Below are 21,908 nucleotides of genomic sequence, written 5' to 3'. Positions count from 1 at the left end.
CTTAAATCCTTTAGGTATTTTTGAAAATCTTCCCTTTAAATTCTAATTGAGGCATGACCCCAAGGGCCAGATTTCCAAAAGTGCTCATTTCCCACCTAGGAACCCAAATAAGTGGCCATTCATTGCTGATCTTATTTGGTAATCTGACCATCAGTATCAAAATGGGAGAAGTTAGCTACGGAGCACTTTTGGAAATCTGGCCCTTAGACAGGTGCCTAAATGGGAGCTGAACTCTTTTGAAAATCAGGCCTCCGTTGTGGGTGCTGAGCGCTTGAAAATCTGACCCCGGAGCCCTTTGAAAACCTGGCCCAATGAATTAAAGAATAGGGTCAGGAAAGATCAGGGTCACAGTAACAAGATCAGAGAATCACTCTGTTTTGGTGTGGGCACATCTTGTAGACCCATGAAAGTGACAGGTTTATTTTTAATAGTTATTTCATTTTAACTCACATCTTGCGGACTATGATCAATGATAGTGACTCAGATTAATGATGGCACAGGAAAGGTACTTGCAGGAGGAATGGCACTCAGCTTCCATGAATTCCAGCCCACACCACCCACACTAGTCCATGCTGCCCTAAAGGTGATTCCTCCAGGCACACTGGCAGGACATTGTGGGTAATTCTGCACCACTGCTTTCCATGATTCTCCACTGCACCGACTTTCCACTTGGTGCAGGAGAAAAAGGGAAGGGATCGAGTGGCTTGTTGGGGCTCCCAGATTCTCAGGGCATAGAATCATAGAATATTAGGGTTGGAAGAGACCTCAGGAGGTCATCTAGTCCAATCCCTTGCTCAAAGCAGGACCAACATCAACTAAATCATCCCAGCCCAGGATTTGTCAAGCTGGGCCTTAAAAACCTTTAAGGATGGAAATCCGTCCTGGCACAGATGTAGATCAGATCAGTGCCTAGATGAACAATTATTTCACAAAGAAAAGAGTTGCAACTTTCCTTCCCAGTTACTTACAGAAAAACAAGCAGCACTGAGGTTTAATATCTCTGTTACTGTTACTGGGAATCTCCTGAAATCTTTGGACAATAATCCTATTCTATTTAACATTATTAAAGTTTTTAGTATTTTACACAAAGCTGAAAGTGACAGTCTGATTTGCTTTAGAATAAATATCTTTATGACTCAATTTGAGGTTTCAAACAAAACATCAACAATGCATTAGAAACTATGGATTCAGGAAAATATTTGTCTTCTAGATGATATAATAGAGAATAAGACACTATTATCTTCTGAGCTGCAAGAGACATACGTTTATTGCACTCTCAAGACTATGGAATATATTCAATGTCCATTTCTCCCCTTCTCATATTATTTTCATGAAAATAGGCCAGTCCTTCCTCACCTCCTTATTGAAATCTTCCTGCAGAAGATATAAATAACTTAAAGGTAATGGATTGAAACCATCTCATGGCATATATCATGCATGGAAAATTCATTTACAGTCTGAATTAGATATCTGAGACTGGAATAAGAAATGGAAGAGGACATTTCAACCCTACAATTGTGTCTCACATCTTCAGATCTCATTTTTTGCTTCACATCAGATCAGCAAAATTATACAGAGCAGGTTTGGTGCTAGCCAACACATGTTGGTCTTGTAACATTTCTCCTAGTATAATTGAGTCTCATTGTCTGAATGGTAACCCACCTTTAGGCGGTGGCAAAAATATTTTCTCTATTACAGAAAATGAATTAAAAATCATAGAAAGGTGATTTTCAGTGCTCATTCTGAAGGCAGGTGGGAAGTCACTGGTTGCCTGAGATCAATGGGCTAGCCCCTACCCCTCCTGCAGAGACCCCTGTGGAAGGGGACACGGGCAGATGCTTCATTAACTTTTCTGCAAAAGCTTTCTAGGACAGGTGGAGCCAATGCATTTCCCTCACCCTGACCTGCCCCACCACATGTGTGGCGAGCCAGACTTGTGGAGGACTTAAAAAGATCACCTCTAGGGATACAAAACTTAACTAGTTTCCTAAAGCATCCTCCCTCTATAGAATCCGTCACAGAATTTATCAGTTTTCAAGTGAAAGACAACCCATTCTTGTATTTCAAAATTAATCTGAGTTCTTTCTGGCTCATACATTAATTAGCTGTAATAAAAAATCTGCAAGTAAAATTCTGCCCTCAAGAACATCTGTGCAGCCTTGTAGTCTCCTACATCGCTCCTCTTGTGTGCTCTAGAACTAGCTTTTCCAAGAAGCAAACAATAAAGGTGTTGAGAAATATCTTTTTAAAGCTTGTTCTTGACATGACATAGATAGATAATAGAACTCACCCGTTATTACTATTTTAATGGATTCAACTTATTATTTATTATTTGTATAGTCATAGCACATAGGAGCCCCAGTCATGAACTAGGGCCCTGCTGCGCTAGGTGCTGTACAAACACAGAATAAAAAGACAGACCCTGCCCAAAGAGCTTACAATCTAATGAGTATGAGACAAGAGACAACAAATGGAGACTGACAACACAGGAGTACAAAGAAACAGTGAGACATATTGGTCAGCATTACAGACTATGATCTCTACACACAAGCAGACTAACCATTGCCAAGATGACAGATTCCAAGGCCAGAAGGAACCATTGGGATTATCTAATCTGACCTCCTGTATAACACAGGCCAGAGAACTTCCCCAAAATAATTCCTAGAGCAAAGGGGTTGGGTAGTTGTAGGGGCACCCCCTAGAATGGCATCCAGCTCATCATAGAAGCGGCATGTCTGGGGCTCTGCCCCGGAGTGGCCGTTTGCCTCTCTGTTTTTTTGGTAGGCTTGCCTGAACTCCTTAAGTTTCACGCGGCACTACTGCGGGTCCCTGTTATAACTTCTGTCCTTCATGCCCTCTGAGATTTTTTCAAATATTCTGACATTTCATCTTTTGGAACGGAGTTCGGATAGCACAGATTCGTCTCCCCATACAGCGATCAGATCCAATACCTCCCGTACAGGCCATGCTGGAGCTCTTTTGCAGTTCTGGGACTGCATGGTCATCTCTGCTGATGAGCTCTGCATGGTCACCTGTGCTGATCAGCTCTCCACGCTGGGCAAACAGGAAATGAAATTCAAAAGTTCGCAGGACTTTTCCTGTCTACATGGCCAGTGCTGTCCAGAGCGGTCACAATGGAGCACTCTGGGATAGCTCCCGGAGGCCAATACCGTCAAATTGCGCCCACACTACCCCAAATTCGACCCAGCAAGGTCGATTTCAGCACTAATCCCCTCGTCGGGTAGGAGTACTGAAATCGATTTTAAGAGTCCTTTAAGTCGACAAAAATGGCTTCATCGTGTGGACAGGTGCAGGGTTAAATCGATCTAACGCTGCTAAACTCGTAGTGTAGACCAGGGCTGAGGGATCAGCACTAGTCCAGGAGCAAGGCAGCCAGACTGTGGGTTCCCAGCTCCCAGGTGAGGGGCTAAACAGAGGATCTGCACTCAGCGAGTGAGCCTACAGCCCTAGCCAGGGGTAGTGCAGGCTCAAGAAGTTTAAAGACCACAGAGGGCCCAGTGAGCTGAGCTCCAAATTCAACAGACTGGGAAGCACCCAGCCAGACAGGGATCTCTATCGGGGCTCTGCATGTATGTGCATGACAGTGATCCACTCTGTCCAAAAGTGCGATTGCACTAGTCTATGGATTTTTTTAGGCAGAGTCCCCCACCTCCCTGACCTCATCTGTCCTTCCTGTGCAGTTTATAGCTAGATATTACAGCATCTCACTTCAGCTATGTTTGCTTTTAAAGCCTCTCACACTTATAGCCTTTACATTTGGGAATGTGCCTATTTCTCTTTTACTCCATAGTCTGACACCTTGTTACTTTTCTGGGATTTACCTCCAGGATGTGAACCGGTCCCTCCTCCAGTTCAGCTGACATTTCCATCCTGTCTTTTTATTGCACAAAAGGTGGCACATCTGGCTTGAATTTCAGATATTAAGATGGTGTTTCAGTATGAAAATTTCTCCCAGGATCTACTGAAAACCCACTATAGGGTTACCAAAAAAAAAATTCTAAATGGAAGACTGATTCTGGTTGGTTTCTTGGAAAAGCACCAATGTATAAGGTCTGCAGCATTAAATTTCAAATGACAGATTAATAGCAACTGGGGTGGTGCAGCCAAAAAATAGGCTTATTCACGCCACGCTGTTCATTTATTTCACTCGACACTGAATTTTACCTTGTTCTCGACTGAGAGTTAGCTAAGTCATATCTGTATATTATAAGGCAACATACTTAAGGATGTTATAAGAATCTCTCTGACAATCATACACCTTCTTTGATGGACACTATGTACTGGCAAAAAGAAACCCCTTGTGCGCAATCTGTTATGCCAGTGGTGCTAGTTCATAGCACTAATGGGGAATAAAACACTGCCCTGTGGATGTGTGGGGGAGTATCTCAGAGCAGCAGAGAACAGAGCCTCGTGGCACAATTTGTACAGCAGGCTCAGTTCTGAAATCTAGAGCTCAACGTCGACACTGGATAAAATACTCCCGTCCATGAGTTTTAATAGTGTGATGTCCTGAAACTTACTTGGGTGAGAGCAAAGAATTAAAACAGAAGGCTCAGTTCGCTGAGAGTCAGCTCCAGCATCTTCTGCTGCACACCCTGGTGGAGGAATGTCGGCATGGACGATAGCGTGATAAGGTGTGCCTCTCCAGCATGCCCCCACGTGGCCTGTCGTGGCCCTGCACGCACACCGCACTCAGCGCCCCTTGGGTCTTTTCAGACAATTATCCAGACCAGATTAGTTCAACCTCTCCTTGCAGGTCTGGTTTAGTCACTCATTCTGGAGAGGGTAACTCACTTACTTAGCTGCTCTGTGCCCATGTAAGAGTCATGGTCAGTTTCTTCCTCTGATCACAAGGTTCCACCCCTTCTCCAAGGGCTGGGTTGTACCTCAGACAATCCCTCTGTCCCTCTCCTTAAGACAGGAGCCTCCTTGCACTCTTCCCTGGAGCAGCAGTTGTAATTTGGGCCAGATGTAGAGCCTCAAGCAGCTTCTCCCCCAGCCAGCCCTTTTCCCAATCAGTCCTTCCACCCTCAGGCAGGAGGGGTTCAGGAGGCAGACCCTCCCCTATAGCAGTCCTGCTGCTGTCTAACCCGGCTAACTCAGGGCCCTGCAGGAGCCTTCTTACTCCCTGCAGCAGCTACAGGCATCTGCCCTGCTGTGAAGGAGGGAGCCAGCATTTATGCTGGGCCCTTCTCTCACCTCATTCCTTATGGGCTGGGTGAGAGGGAGCCCTACCCCTACGCTCTCTGCAATTCTCCAAGTCCTAAAGATATAGTAACAAGATTCCTTCTAAATGCTACTTCTTCCTAGGACCCCTTTCCTCTCTCCCCATATCTCCTCAGGCTTTGTGTATCAGACCACCCCAGTCTCTTAAAGAGCCACATCATATGATGGGGAGGACTGACCAGTAGGCAGTACTGCCCTTAAGAGGCAGACTACCCTGTCACAGCTCATCAATGTGGCACAAGGCAACCATAATCCTTGCTGCACTGGGAGGCCCACAACTAGATAGTGCCGCTCAACAAGTGGTTTGTCCAGGGAGTGGGGCTTGGCCAGCAGACTCAGAGGGTGCACTGATTCGGCATGCCCCCTGTACAGTCTGTCAAATGGGCTCCTGTGTTCTCGTGTCTACAAATGGCTGGCTTGGGCCTGGTCTACACTGGGCAGGGTGTCGATGTAAGATACGCAAATTCAGCTACGGGAATAGCGTAGCTGAAGTCGATGTATCTTATTTCGACTTACCTCCCGTCCTCACAGAGCAGGATCGACGGCCACAGCTCCCCCCGTCGACTCTGCTACCGCCGCTCGCCCTGGTGGAGTTCCGGAGTCGACGGGAGCACATTCGGGGATCAATCGCTACCCACCAATCCGATGAGCAGTCTGGACGTACCTTTGGTGGAACCCCCAGGGAGGGCAGTGGTGAGACTATCAGATCATAAGAATGGCCATGTTGGGTCAGCCCAATGGGCCAGCTAGCCCAGTGTCGTGTATTCTGATAGCAGCCGGTGCCAGATGCCTCAGAGAGAATGAACAGAACAGGGCAAGTTACTGAGTGACCCATCCCCTGTTGTCCAGTCCCAATTTCTGGCAGTCAGAGATTTAGGGACACCCAGAGCATGGAGTTACATCCCTGACCATCTTGGTAATAGGCACTGACGGGCCTATCCTCCATGAACTTCTCTAATTCATTTCTTGAACCCAGTTATACTTTTGGCCTTCACAGCATCCCCTGGCAGCGAGTGCTACAGGTTAACCACCTGTTGTGTGAAGAAATACTTCCTGATGTTTCTTTTAAACCTGCTGCCTATTAGTTTCATTGGGTGACCCCTGGTTTGTGGGTTATGGGAAGGGGTAAATAACACTTCCTTATTCACCTTCTCCACACCATTCATGATCTTATAGACATCTCTCATATCCCCCCACAGTCGTCCCTTTTCCAAGCTGAACAGCCCCAGTCTTTTTAAATCTCTCCTCACATGAAAGCTGTTCCATACCCCTAATCATTTGTATTGACAGTCTCTGTACCTTTTTCAAGTCTAATATACCTTTTTTTTTTAGATCAGGGGACCAGAACTGCATGGAGTATTCAAGGTGTGGGCATCCAGCTGGGATATAGCCAGGATCCTGCTCCCATTTAACAATATAAAGAGGGCTGGAAGGTCACGACCCCTTGACACCACTAGGGGTCATGAGTCTCAAATTGAGAAACCTTGATCTAGACAGACAGGGTGAATCAAGTTCAGAAGCCATAAATGTTACCAAATCTGTAAGGATTTATAGTGAAAAGAGCCTCTATACTCTATTCGCAGCAGGCTGCTTTGCTCATCTTACCTTCTGACCACATAGGGCAAGGAGACAAAGTAAATTTCCATCTTACCTGCCACACTGTTATTGTAACACAATTCACCCCAAGATTGTTGTTTCTTCCTTCCCCTTGCAGGGTGCATGAATTTGTGTTACCTGTTTCAGAAATACTCTTGCTGATCTTAATCCAATTAAGTGCACCCTATGCTATTAAAAGATACAGTTGGCCAAAAGGGGCATCCATAATCTTTAGAGACCCATGAGCTATCTATATTTACATGTGAAACAGGGATTAGCTGTGCATTAAAAAAGCCTCTTTGAGGAAAGAACAAAGTCAGAAGGGATTAGTAGAGATTACGACCTAGTCAAACACTCTAGTGATCCCTCCAGACTGAAAGGGAGAAAACACTTTCACTCCCTTTGTGCACGAGGATGTGATATCCCAAAGAATCACAGAAATCAGAGAAGGGGAAAAGATGCATTGAGTCACCCCAGTCTGCCTACCAGGTCAGGATTGTTCCCTATAATGTACTGGGTAGCGCTCTGTGCAGTCTAGTTTTAATGCTTCCAAGGATGAGGCCTCCAACATTTCCCAACAGGAGACTATTTCACCTGTTACTTGGGGCTTGTCTACATGGAGAGTTAGCACGCAGCAAGCTGGGTGTGAATCTACAGCGAGCAAACCCTCCATACACTAACTGGCCATGTGGACCCACCGGAGGTTCTGTAGCACGTTTTGACATACTGTACTCCTGTTTCAAACTGGGAGGGTCGATGCTGCCAGTTAGTGTGCGGCAGGCTGGTGCGCTGCAGATTCACACATGCCTTGCTGTGGACAAACTCCCCATGTGGACGAGCCCTTATAGGTCTTATATGTTTTTCCTGGTATTCAGGGACTGGAAGGGGAGATGCAGATACTCAGTTCCTCTCAGGATCCAGCCTTCAGCCTATGCTCTTCTTCCCTTAATTTCATCCCATTACTCCTAATTACAGCCTCTTGTGCAGTAAATATTTCCTCTTCCCTTTGTGTTTACACTCTCCATTGTTTGTGAACGAGCACCATGTCCACCCTTAGCCACTAGTCAGCAACAGCATACTGATTTAGGGCCTGATCCTGGAGCTGTTTCTCACGTGGCGTAGTTCTTGGGCACACAAATACAATCATTGAAGTCAATGGGGTTACTTAGATGAGTAAGTTCTATTCAGTTGAAGGCTGAGCTGCGTCCTTGGTAATTTCTGTCTCTCCCCCATGTCAGTCTCTCCATCCCCTTCTGCTGCGCTTCTCTGAGCTGGCTCCAGTTTGTTTAAGGCTTTAGGCAATGAGACGCCCAGAAATGAGCACAGCATTCCAGGCAATGTCACTGGCAGCTGTACAGACTCAGAACTTCTGAAAAATCAGCCCCACTTTTTATGTAGAGCCTATTCTTAAGCAGCAGGTTTAAAAATGTTGGCCTAGGCCTACAGAACGGCCCCATCCATCCCCTTTCTGAAGTACTGCGATCCTGTTCAGCAGAGCCATTTAACATGTATTTAACATTAAGCACATGCTTAAGTACATTGACTCGAAGATGAGAATGTGCATAAGCACTCTGCTGAAGCAGGATTTCTATTCAATAAAATACATTAGCATTTACAGGTCAGAATGATTGAGTAGCAGATAAAGGTATCGCTCATGCAGTCATAATCTTCCCCCTCCTCGTTAGCCACTTCCACTTGCAGTAAGGAGGTCAGGCAGCATCTTTGATATCTTCACACCCCCTGACATGCCGATAAATGTTTAGTCCAAACAGACTAATGGGCGCTAGGCTTTCCTTTGCAGAGTGAAAGGGTCACTCAAGGGGCCTTGAGCTGCTCTAGAAGTAGGCAAGAGGACAGAGATAGATTGTCTTTATCAGTATTTAGAAACAACTGGTTCACAGAAAAACACTGGAAGGAATATTTTGACCCAGATAAAATGGAGAGAGCTCTATAATTAGCCAGTTCTCATATAAACTAGGTCAAAAAAACTGCCCTTGCTTTGAGAAGTGGCTCCAGTCCATAGGCTTTGTTGCCATATAGACCAGTGGTTCTCAACCAGGGGTACGCATACCCTTGTGGGTACGCAGAGGTCTTCCAGGGGGTACATCAATTCATCTAGATATTTGCCTAGTTTTACAATAGGCTACATAAAAAACACTAGCGAAGTCAGTACAAACCAAAACTGCATACAGACAATGACTTCTTTATACTGCTCTATATACTATGCACTGAAATGTACACAATAATTATATTCCAATCTATTTATTTTATAATTACATGGTAAAAATGAGAAAGCAAGCTATTTTTCAAAAATAGTGTGATGTGACACTTTTGTATTTTTATATCTGATTTTGTAAATAAGTGGTTTTTAAGTGAGGTGAAACTTGGGGATACACAAGACAAATGAGCTCCCTGAAAGGGGCACAGTAGTCTGGAATGGTTGAGAGACACTGATATTGACCATCAAACCATCTGTAAAGCTTCTCTCTTAGGTACTTATACAGCCCCCATCACTGTAGTATCTGAGCATCTCATAATCTTGTAATGTGTTTATCCTCGCAATACCCCTGGGAGGAAGGGCAGTGCTATTATTCCCATTTTACAGATCAGAAATTAAGGCACAGAGAGGCTAAGTGACTTGCCTAAGGTCATAAAGAAAGTCTGTAGTGAAGCAAGGTCGTGTGGAGCAGAACACAGGTCTCCCAAGTCCTAATCTGGTGCCCTAATCACTGAACCAGCCTTCATAATGCTACCTCTCCATCTCTTTTTAAAAATCTACCTCTGCTATGATGCCTACAGATCATTGCCATCTGCCACTGGTTAGGCAAATGACAAGCTGTGATTCCTGCTTTTCTGCTTAACTCTGTATTTTTTACCATTACCTCATCCTCCCAATCCACCCGCAGCCGTTTGACTATTTTGTCCACCTGTTACATCCTGACAATCGTTTAGATGGTGAGCTCTCTGCGGCAGGGATTGTCTTCTTTGTTACACGTCTGTACAGCGCCTAACACAACGGGGCTCTGCATCTTGATTAGGTTCCTAGGTGCTATCCTAATAACAATAATAATAATCCTCAGATATTTAATGACTTGGATATAATGATAACGATGTGCATGGATCACCCACCCAGCAGATAACGACGGGAATTTACTGTAATCCAGGGAATTCCTAATCACTAGGTTCAGGGTGCATGCCTGGTAGTGAATGCTATCCACATCCCCCTCAGAAACAACCTTTGCTGCCCCTTGGCCATTATCTGTTAGGAAGTATCACCCCCACATAACTTGGCGTCACAGAGCCAGGTATGAAGCATTGTGTGTACACACTGCACAATGTCTTCATTTATGTTTCACCAATTCCAACACCCATTGAAATCAGTGGAATTTTTCCATTGACTCAATGGACATGGGACCAGATCCCAAATAATCAGACACGGTTTGCTTTGGCAGAGATGCTGCTGTTTGTCACAGTGACACCTTCAGCCCCTGCCAAATTCTCTTCAGCAGCAGCCCACTAGTGACTACTGGGTTTATTTTACGGGTATTTCATTTTTCTCTTAGTGGCCATTTTCAGTATAAAAAATTCAAGTTAGACAGTGGGCCCTTCAGCCAGAAAAAGTTTTTCCTTTTACAACAAAACATTACAGACAAGCCACACATGGCACTAGCATTATTAAAACTGGGAAGACAAGTAATGGTCAGTAAAGCAGTGACCCTATCATCTAGGGCCTGATCCAATGCCCACTGAAGTCAATGGAAAGATACCACTATTATGGAGCGTGGAATGGGCCCCAACAGAGCAGTACATGTTCTCACAACACCATATTGATATTACACAACAGAGGGTGGGTGTTGCCATCCTTGTGGTTAAGAATCCTATAGAAAAAGATACACTTTCTATATGTTCTTTACGTTCTTTACGAAAGATACACTTTCTATACGTTCCATCCTATTAAATTGAATAGAGAATTATATCCATTATAGAATTCTGTAGTGTGGTTCAAAATCCTATCAAAAGCTTAATATTTTCTGTTTAAAATTCTGTGTGTGTGTTTTAAAGTCATTTCTAGAAAACCTCTTTACATTTCTGCATAAGCTTATTGGTTTCACCCCTATTATATTCTATAGGGCTTTTCCTATAAGGGTCCAATGAGTTCCTAATCAGCAGATTTGGGCTGAGGCCTGAGTCTGGGATCACCTGCCCCAGTTTTATAACCCTGCAACTCCAAGGACTTTAATGGAGTTACTCCCAATTTACAGATGCAAAGGTGAGAGAAGACTCGGGCCATGTGTATGTGAGCGTGAGAGTCCATGATGTGCATTATTTCAGTGCTTGGCAACAGCACAGGAACAGAGTGGTAAAGTAATTCCCACTACCTGATTTTGTCTGCCTCAAGGCAGGGGTTATTTCTTCTTAAGGGCCCTGCTCTCCTTTAGGACCTGATCCTGCAAGGTGCTGAGCACTTCTCAGAGATGGGACTTCCAAAATGAGAGCTGAAGATGCTCAGCATCTCTCAGCACCTTCCAGGATTGGCCCCAAACAGAGTGTTGGAAAACACAGGGATTTCCCCCTTAGTAGTTGGCAGAGTAGTACAAATGTGGTGCCCAAAGGCCATAATCAGGGCTGGAGCCCCATTAAGCTGGGCGTGGTACCAAATTAGATAAGGGGAAAACCTTGAACTAAGGGATTAAATTTGAAGACACAAACAGATGAAAGGTAGGGAATGTGGTTGCAGCATGAGTATGGTGAAGAATTGGCACAGCTGTGTTAGTTACATGGATTGTGTGCAGCTGAGGGGGGTGATTTTTAGTTGGGGGTAGAGGTAGGAAGGGAGTAGGAAAAGGAAAGAAGAGGAAGAGGAATAGTTATTTCACAGAGCCCCAAAGGCTGGATTCACTGAGCTACAGGCCTCTACTGGGATCCCTCTGAGCACAATATGAAAATGGATTTATGGTACTGAAGAACTATTACGGAGCCTAGTTTTCTCACTGACTGTGCCATAAGTCTGGCCTTTGTCTGCTCACAGACATGATTAGGGATCACATTCCTAGACCAGGAAACAAGTCACCCCTAATCCCAGGAACAGGAAGAGAAGTGCACCCAGAGGTAAAAGTAAGCCGGTCCGGTCTGGTACGGCGTACCGGCAAGAGCCAGTACGCCATGCTGGACCGCACCAGCTTCCATGACGGGGATTGAAAGGGCTCAGAGCTCCCCACGGCTGCGGGCAGCCCAGAGCCCTTTGAATCCTGGCCACTGCTCTGGCGGCCGGGCTGGGGCCAGGATTTAAAGGGCTCGGGGCTCCCCTCAGCGGCAGGAGCTCTGGGCCTTTAAATCCCTGCTCCAGCCCCGCAAAGCTCGGGGTTCCCCCCGGCGGCTGGAGCCCCAGGACCTTTAATTTTCCCCTGAGCCCCGGGGGCTCCCAGCCACCTCTTCAGCTGGGAGCCCCTGGTTGATTTAAAGGCCCTGGGTCTCCCAGCCACAGCTGGTGCCCCAGGGCCTTTAAATCTTGAGAGGCCACGCCTCTTCTGGATGAGGCCACGCCCCCTCAGGAGTCCGGCAGTACTGGTAAGTCTCATAGACTCATAGACTTTAAGGTCAGAAGGGACCATTATGATCATCTAGTCTGACCTCCTGCACAATGCAGGCCACACAATCTCACCCATCCACTTCTATAACAAACCCCTAACCTATGTCTAAGTTATTGAAGTCCTCAAATTGTGGTTTGAAGACCTCAAGCTGCAGAGAATCCTCCAGCAAGTGACCCGGGCCCCATGCTGCAGAGGAAGGCGAAAAACCTCCAGGGCCTCTGCCAATCTGCCCTGGAGGAAAATTCCTTCCCGACACCAAATATGGCGATCAGTTAAACCCTGAGCATGTGGGCAAGACTCACCAGCCAGCACCCAGGAAAGAATTCTCTGTGCACCCACACATTTGGGTTTACAAGAATACTGGTGTCTTCAGCTTTGTTCAGCCTCAGAGATTTGTGGCCTTAATGACATGAGAGACTAAGACATTCTCTAAGGACACAGGTCTCCATAGTTAGCAAACTACTGCAACAGAATTCCCAAATGAAATTCTAGTCCCTAGCAAGGAAACCACTCACATCTGTAGCTAAAAGACACTTTTTTGATGCCAATCAGGCTATAAAAATAAAATTAGGGAGTTAATTATTTAACTTGCAATTAGACTGTGTCTTTGGTGAGACATTGATCCTGCTTCATTATCCTGCTTTATACTAAGGAACTGCCAGGAAACGCATAACAATAAAGGCAGGCATGGTGCCTTCCATCCCTAGATTCTAAAATGCCTGGCCCCGACATGGGCAGCAAGGGAGTATGGGGGAATTAGGCCATCTCCCTTCCTCCTCCCCCCACATGGCTTCCCCACATCTTAGCTTGGGCATGGGGGTGGAGCAGAAGCTGCATGTCAAATATGCCTCCCCACGAATAAAGGTGCAATAAGTAATGTGTGCCTTGTAAAAGGATAGCACAGATTAACCACGTAGGAGCACGAGCAGGGAAGGATCTGTGGATCTTTCATACTCGGTAGGCAGTTGTCACAGGGTGGCTGGCCCCAATAAATGAAGTAGATTGAGCTCCTCTGTGCTGGCCAGTTAAGAGGATGGGAGCAGGGGAGCAGCAGAGAGATTTATCCACAGACATCTCCACACCAGAGAGCTGGACCCAGGGGAGTGAGGGATGCTCCCCTGGTAAGGATGGTCTCCCACCAATGAGGTTGTGAGGGTTCCTGCTGGGAAGGACAGGGTTGCACTCTGACTGGGAGAAATGGCAGTCCTGGCAGAGGAATAGGGGAGGATGGACAAGGAGCAAGGTGTGGTGGAAGACACTGAAGTATAGCGAGGGGGTACTCCCAGCAGGGAGGCTGTAGAATGTTTCTGCTGGAAAGAGTGGAGTTTTAAGGACTACATGCATTGTGGGAGGTTATTTGGACTTTGCTTTGGGACTTTTGCTATAGGCTAATCGCACTATGTTTGGTGATAAACTGGTTCCCCAGGAGGGGTATTGTTTAAGCAAGAGCCTGAAGTGGAGCTCGTTGGGTTACCTGAAGGGGGAAACTGAGGCATGCCTTTCATATCATGACCTGCCACAGAAGGTCGCTCCAGGTGTGGACTGCCTTCTCACAGTAGTGTAATGTAGTCATTGGAGCAGTGCATGGCTCGAGTCATGCTGGAATGCTCCGGAATGTTGTTCTGGCACATTTCTGAAGAGCCGGAAGGGCGTTGTGGTACTTCCAATAACTGAAGTGAAGTTTACTTTAGAGTTATCGTAAGGACTGGACTGTCATTCTGGCACTGCTGTTTTAGAACTCAAGCGCTGACTGGGATTCAGGAGACCTGGGTTCGGTTCTCCATTCTGCCACTGGCCTGCTAGGTGACATTGAGCAAATCACTTGCCCTCTCTGCACTTGTTTCCCCCCCACACACACACCTGTAAAATGGGAATAACGATACTCACCCTCCTTTGTAAAATGCAGAGCTGTGTGGAGAACAGAAATTCCATTTGGAGAAGGATTACGAGATTTTTAAAAAATGGTTTCATTCTCTGGGATCTAAACTGAAAAATTTAAAAATTCACTGCGAAAGAATATTTTTTAAAATTTCAGATTGATTTTTTCCTTTTGAAATGACTGTTCCGTTTGAATTTAATACTTTTTACTCTTGCATTATAAAAATTTTAAAAAGTCAATATTGAAACAAAATATTTGAATGTTTCATTTCAAAAGTGTCAGAACAGAAAGTTTTGATATTATTGGCGGGGGGGGAGGCTAGTCACCTTTTTTGCCCTAAATTAAATTTCAGTGAAATTGTGTCAGTTTTGCAAAGTGTTTTGATTTCAACGGAACTGCATTTTCTGATGCAAAATAGTTCCATCAAACTTTTTTCAACTAGCTCTAGTAAAGTGCTTTGAGTCCTGTGGAAGAAAAGAGCTAAGTATTATTTTTCTTTCACAGAACTGGGAATAAGGGCTGGTCTACACTAAAGCTGTAAGTCGACCTAAGTTACGCTACTTCAGTTACGCAAGTTACGTACCTGAAGTCGACGTAATTTAGCACAGTGTAGACACCGCTGTAAGTTGACCTATGTCAACGGGAGACGTTCTCCCGCTGACTTACCTTCCGCCTCTCAGGGAGGTGGAGTATAGATGACGATGGGAGAGTGCTCTGCCACCGACTTAGCTTGTTTTCACCAGACCGGCTAAATCAAAACCGCTGCATCATAGAATCATAGAATTCAAGATCAGAAGGGACCATTATGATCATCTAGTCTGACCTCCTGCAAGATGCAGGCCACATAAGCCGATCCACCCACTCCTTAAGCAGGCGACCCCTGCCCCATGCTTCGGAGGAAGGCGAAAAACCTCCAGGGCCACTGCCAATCTACCCTGGAGGAAAATTCCTTCCCCACCCCAAATATGGTGGTCAGCTGAACCCCGAGCATGCGGGCAAGACTCTCCAGCCAGACCCTCTGGAAAAAGGCTAACAATATCCTATCATTGACCCATCGTACTAATTACCAGTGTGGCACTTAATTGACCTATTGACTAAGCCCGTTATCCTATCATACCATCTCCTCCATAAACTTATCTAGCTTAATCTTAAAGTCATGGAGATCCTTCACCCCCACTGTTTCCTTCGGTAGGCTGTCCCAGAATTGCACTCCTCTGATGGTTAGAAACCTTCGTCTAATTTCAAGCCTAAATTTCCTGACTGACAATTTATATCCGTTTGTCCTCGTGTCCACATTAGCACTGAGCTGAAATAATTCCTCTCCTTCCCTGGTATTTATCCCTCTGATATATTTAAAGAGTGCAATCATATCTCCTCTTATTCTTCTTTTGGTTAAGGAAAACAAACCGAGCTCCTCAAGTCTCCTTTCACACGACAGGCTTTCCATTCCTCGGATCATTCTAGTGGCCCTTCTCTGTACCCGTTCCAGTTTGAATTCATCCTTCTTAAACATGGGAGACCAAAACTGCACACAATACTCCAAATGAGGTCTTACCAACGCCTTATATAACGGGACTAGCACCTCCTTATCCCTACTAGAAATACCTCGCCTAATGCATCCCAAGACTGCATTAGCTTTTTTTAATGGCCACATCACATTGCCTACTCGTAGTCATTGCATCAGTGCCAATTTAGCCGTAAGTATAGACAAGCCCTCAGTCTAGCCTCAATTAAAGCCTCCACAACTCCACATATTGCCTCCTTTTTACATGTGGAAAAAATACAGCACAGGGAGGTTAAAGCCTGACATGCAAAAGTAGAGTGACTATGTAAAAAAGGCAATATTCACGTCTGTCTTGAGAAAAATATGAGCTGGAAACAGCTGGGAGAAGAAACGTGGAACCCCATGATGGTCTCTCTATAGCCCCTTCATGGATTATGATTTACCTAAAGTCCAATTATGCGAAAAGTCCAGGATAGAACCCTGGAGTCCTGACTCCTAATCCCCTGTTGTAGCCAAACACCACATTGCCTGCCCTTATGCATAAAGAGAAAGGGGCATAAATTAAATACAACTCTACAGTGTTTCAGACATTGCCAGTATAGCAGCGAATCAATCAATGAAAGGCTCAGAACATCTGTTTTCCTTGTGTGGAATTTTAAAACAGCCTCAGTGCCAATAGGTTGTGGAAGTCCATATCAGGAAAGATCTCTATGGGCATAAGTTTAAAATATGAACTTTAAGTCTCTATTGAAATTTTCCCTCTTTCCTTTGAGTTTCAAGTGTGGCTTTACTGCTTGTGAAGAATGTTGGAACAACTACCCTGGAGAAAGAACTCTGTCTAGCCATAAACTGGGCATAGCGTAGCCAGCAGCAACGCAAAAGCCTCCCCACACTGCTCCCCCAGCCCTCATATGGACAGGGAAGAGGAAGCCATCTGTAGGGGTTGATACTCTCCACATCCATTCACTCCTTTGCCTCTTCTGCCTGAGACTGAACTACAGTGCTAAGTAATGCCAGTTAGTTGTCATGTTGGTTTTAGAATGGGATAGCAGCCACCTGGAAGCTGAACTGGCAACACCAAATCCACTTCACGCAAGCCACCAAAACAGCCATTGGACAGTAACTACTGACCTGGAAGGAAAGCATGAGCCTCATGTGAGAAGATGTCTTATCCCCTGTCCATCACCAATAGCATGAGCAACACCACTGAAGTGTTTGCTGCAAGTTAACAGGATTCTTCAAGTGTGAGGCAGGCTTTCTCAGATTTCTGAACTATGGCTGTGTGCTATTCCCAAAGACAACGGTGGGACAGAAACGAGAGAAAGAAATGTTTGATATATACAGCTTCTGTCAGGAAAAAACATCTGCTAGACACGATCAATTAATTCACTGTAATGAAGAGCCCTGCAACCTGCTATCAATCCTCTTCGTCCTGTGTTTTACACTACATCGATTTGTAAGATGTTGGGCGGGGGAGGGAGTGCATTGTAGTGTCAGGATTTTTACTGGCCTTTTTAATAACAAAAACTGTCCCATCATTTAACAAGCAGGAGCATCTGTTATGCTCTGTTGCTATGTAACTTACTGTTTTCATTTATATAGGGTACCCAGGTACAGCTAATATAAATGTAGAAATAAATACACAGTTATCCCCAGCTGTATGTGAATGTATGCATGGCAATGCAGCTACACCAGGGGTTCTCAAACTGGGGGTCGTGAGGTTATTACATGGGGGGTCGCGAGCTGTCAACCTCCACCCCCAAACTCCTCCAGCATTTATACCAGTGCTAAATATTTTATAGTGTTTTTAATATATAAGGGAGGTCACACTCATAGGCTTGCTGTTTGAGAGGGGTCACCAATACAAAAGTTTGAGAACAACTGATCTACACACACAAAATCTACCTTTTGTTTGCATTTAACTTGTAGGCCCAGACCCTCTTCAGCTGATGAAATTTGAAGTTGCCCCATGAGCTTCAACAGAACTACATTGATTTAACCAGCTGAGGATCTAGCCTCTTGGGTTTTTTTTAAAAGAAAGATCAGACAGTTGAAAGCTGAACAGTAATACTAGCTGAAAAGGAACAGAGAGACGCGTAGACTCAAAGGTCAGAAGGGATCATCATGATCATCTACTCTGACCTCCTGCACATTGCAGGCCATAGATCTTCACCCATCCACTCCTGTAATAGGCCCATAACCTCTGGCTGACTTAATGAAGTCCTCAAATCACGATTTAAAGACTTTGTTACAGAGAATCCACCATTTACACTAGTTTAAACCTGCATGGGACCTGTGCCCCACCACCTACCGTTGGAGATATTTGCTGCAATCAGCTGCAGATCTGCTATATGCCATTGTAGGCAGCCTCATCCCTTCCATAAACTTATCAAACTCAGTCTTGAAGCCAGTTAGGTTTTTTGCGCCCACTGCTCCCCTTGGAAGGCTGGTCCAGAACTTCACTCCTCTGACGGTTAGAAACTTTCATCTAATTTCAAGCCTAAATTTGTTGATGGCCAGTTTACATCCATTTGTTCCTGTGTCCACATTGGTGCTTAACTTAAATAACTCCTCTCCCTCCCTGGTATTTTTCCCTCTGAGGTATTTATAGAGAGCAATCATAGCTCCCTTCAGCCTTCTTTTGATTAAGCTGAACAAGCCAAGCTCTTTCAGTCTCATCTCACACGGTAGGTTTTCCATTCCTCTCATCATCCTAGTAGCTGTTCTCTGCACCTGTTCCAGTTTGAATTAATCTTTCTTAACCATGGGAGACCAGAATTGCACATAGTATTCCACATGAGGTCTCAGCAGTGCCTTGTATAATGGTACTAACATTTCCCTGTCTCAACTGGAAATACTTTGCCTGATGCATCCTAGGACTGCATTAGCCTTTTTTCACAGCCACATCACATTGGTGGCTCATAGTCATCCTGTGATCAACCAATACACCCTGGTCTTTCTCCTCCTCTGTCACTTCCAGCTGATAAGTCCCCATCTTATAGCAAAATTATTGTTGTTAGTCCCTAAGTGCAGGACTTCACACTCTGCACTATTAAATTTCATCCCATTTCTATTACTCCAGTTTTCAAGGTTGTCCAGATCATCTTGTATCATCCAGATGGTTCCCAGGCTACACACATAGCCAGAGAAGTAGCTTGTAGTCCCTGCTTTCAACTCACTCCACAGAGGCTACTTCACAACAAACTAGGTATTGCAGCATTTGCTCATCTTCTTCTGGGCCCACCCTTCTGGCTCATTGTGATGGGCCACTCACCTCTTGTGAGCACCTCCATCAGGTGTGTGCAGACTTGTACCCTCTCTGCTTGTGGTGCCTCCCCCCACCATCGGCACTTAACCTTGTCAGGTGGGTCTTCGGGGACTCAGCCCTCCGGCTAAGCCACACATAGTCTATATGCCGGGAGGCACAAACAAACAACGCCCTCCCGGGGTAAAAGGTCTAACAGGGCCTGTCCTGTGCTCTCAGTAATGTCTTTAGCCCTGTCTCTGGGCTAGTTTCCAATCTGTCCCTGTGCTGTTACAGAGCAGTGCCCCCAGAGCCCTCTGACCCAAGACTCTGAGTCCTTTAGCAGTCCTTTGATGTCCCCAGCTCTCCAGCCGAGTCACTCCTTCACTTTTGTCTGCTTCCAAGGCTGATCTGCTCGGGCCCTGCAGTGCCATTTAACTGGACCTGCTGTGTGCTGATTGGCCACTTTGCTGCAGCCTCGCTAGGCAGACTAGAGGATCCACCTTTACTGCTCCTTTTCTAGGGCGGGGGTGTGGTAGGACCATGAAGCCTCCCACAGGTGGCCTCAAAGGGCCCAGTACACCCCGTCACATACCTCCCCAGGCAGAAAGGATTGGGGCAGTGAGTACTGTGGGTAGTGTCCCCTCCTATAGAGTCTTTGCCTTTCTTAGTTAGGCCTTGTCTACACTACAGAGTTTTGTCAACAAAAATCAGATTTCATCAACAAAACCGTGGAGGTGTACATACAACAATGTTCCTCCCACTGATTTAACTCTCCTGCTTTGCGGACATAAAACCACCTCGATGAGTGGCATAGAGCTTTTTGCAACCTACACAGGGTGGTTGCAACAGAAACTCATATACAGTAGCAATCAGCACATTTGCCAACTACAATTAATGCTCAGGCAGGAATCATTACTGGGGTCATTCAAGGTGGCAAGTAAATAATGCCTGGCTCAATTCATTACAGAAAGACACATTACTGGTGCTCATTGTCAAAATGCTGCTTCAAAGTCTTTCTGATTCGAATACACCCCGTCCAGCCCCATTGAACCCCTCTAACAGCTCTGGTGTACGGCTGCTCAAAATCAGCTGCCAGGCGATCCACTTCAATGCTCCACCCCTGGAGAAACTCCCCTCCTTGGCTTGACAAATGTTATGCAGAGCACAGCAGGCTGCTATGACAATGGGAATATTTTCCTCACTGAGGTCTAACCTGCCAAAAGGGCAGCACCAGCAACCCTTTAATTTGCCATATGCACATGTTATGTCACTCTGCACCTGCTGAGCCTGTTGAAGTGCTCCTTGCTGCTGTCAAGGTTTTCAGTGTTTGACCTCATGAGTCATGGGAGTAAGGGGTAGTCTGGGTCACTACGATCACTATGGGCATTTCCACATCCCCTGTTGGAATCTTCTGGTCTGGAATGAAAGTCCATGCATGCAGCTTTCTATACAGACCAGAAGTATTCCTGAAGATGCATATGTCATGCACCTTCTCTGACCACCCCCGGTTGATGTCAGTGAAATGACACCAATGATCCACTAGTGCCTTCAATACCATAGAGAAGTAGCCCTTTCTGTTGATGTACTCCATTGCAAGATGGTCTGGGGCCAAAATTGGGACATGTGTGCCATCTATTGCACATATATGGTATCTTCTAGACTGAGCACTGAGTCCCGTTGGGTAGATAGAAAGATTAACCTAAATAATCTATACAGAAGCCTGTGGAACCCCATAAAATTGGGTCCCTAATCCATGAACTATTGGAACTCATTTACAAAACTTTTCTTAAACATTACATAAATATATTATCTCATACTATAGAATTAGAATTTATAATCCCTATTCCACGATGAGAGATCTTTGAGCTATAATGTATCTTAATTAAAACTATCTTTAGATTGGATTTTTTTTGGTAAAAACCTATTTAAATTTTAAAAATCTGATTTTTTTTATTTTTTTTTTTAAATAATTGATTTTTATCCACCCTAGCATTTATCCTCAGAACACCTCTGTGAGGCAGGGAAGTACTATCATCCCCATTTTACAGATGGGAAAGAGAGGCACAGAGAGACTAAAATACTTGTCCAAGATCACATAGGAAGTGTATTGTGGAGCAAGGAATTGACCACTGGTCTCCTGAATCCAAGGCTAGTGCTCTATGTACTAGACTATCCTTCCTCTTTAAATGCTCAGTAAGTCATTAGTGAAAAGCTACAGCTGGCCCTGCAGAAGTGAACTAGTAAGGGAGAAGATGCTTCACTCTGGGAATGAAAGTCACCCCTGGGCAAAGGGCCAGAATAAGGCCTAGGCACCAATGAAGTCCCACAAAATAGGACTTAAAGTGATGCATAGCCTATGCTAGTCCTTGGCACAGGGGTAAATTTCACCCCAGGAGATTAAGGGCAGGAAGCCAGCTAACACTACTGGCAATACACATTGTCCCAAAGGAAGCACGTCTGAACAAGACAGGGACCTGTCCATGTCACCGTGGCCATGAAACTGCAGTGCCTGGGAGTGCTGTTATACAGGTGTCACTTGGGCAATCAGCACGCGCAATCCCTAGACCATAATACCTTCACTGGTCTCTGTTTGCTACACCTCATCCATCCCCCATTTTCTGGTGCAGGTCCCACTGCAGGAACCTCAATTTGGTCCTTAACAAATTATATACAGGTTTGATCTTGACATTTACACCACAGTAGCAGTTGGGTCTGTTTCTTTAGTTTTCCAAGGTTTGCGTAAGCACATATCTAACTTCCAGCTAGGAGAGTCTCATTATATAAAAGAAGGCCCATGGACTTTCTAGTCAGTTATGCATATCTTGCTTCTAATCCTGCATTCAT

General features: G+C 45.2%; 1 protein-coding gene across 1 annotated transcript in view; it reads right to left on the bottom strand.

Annotated features, from left to right (window-relative positions):
- Positions 1-21,908, bottom strand: part of ELAPOR2 (endosome-lysosome associated apoptosis and autophagy regulator family member 2) — a 147,599-nt gene that overhangs the window by 81,027 nt on the left and 44,664 nt on the right. The window lies entirely within an intron of this gene.

This window comes from Mauremys mutica, chromosome 1, assembly GCF_020497125.1.
Source record: "Mauremys mutica isolate MM-2020 ecotype Southern chromosome 1, ASM2049712v1, whole genome shotgun sequence".
In the NCBI taxonomy this organism is placed as follows: domain Eukaryota; kingdom Metazoa; phylum Chordata; order Testudines; family Geoemydidae; genus Mauremys; species Mauremys mutica.
Note: the sequence above shows the minus strand (reverse complement) of the source record. Positions and strands in the feature narration are given on the sequence as shown.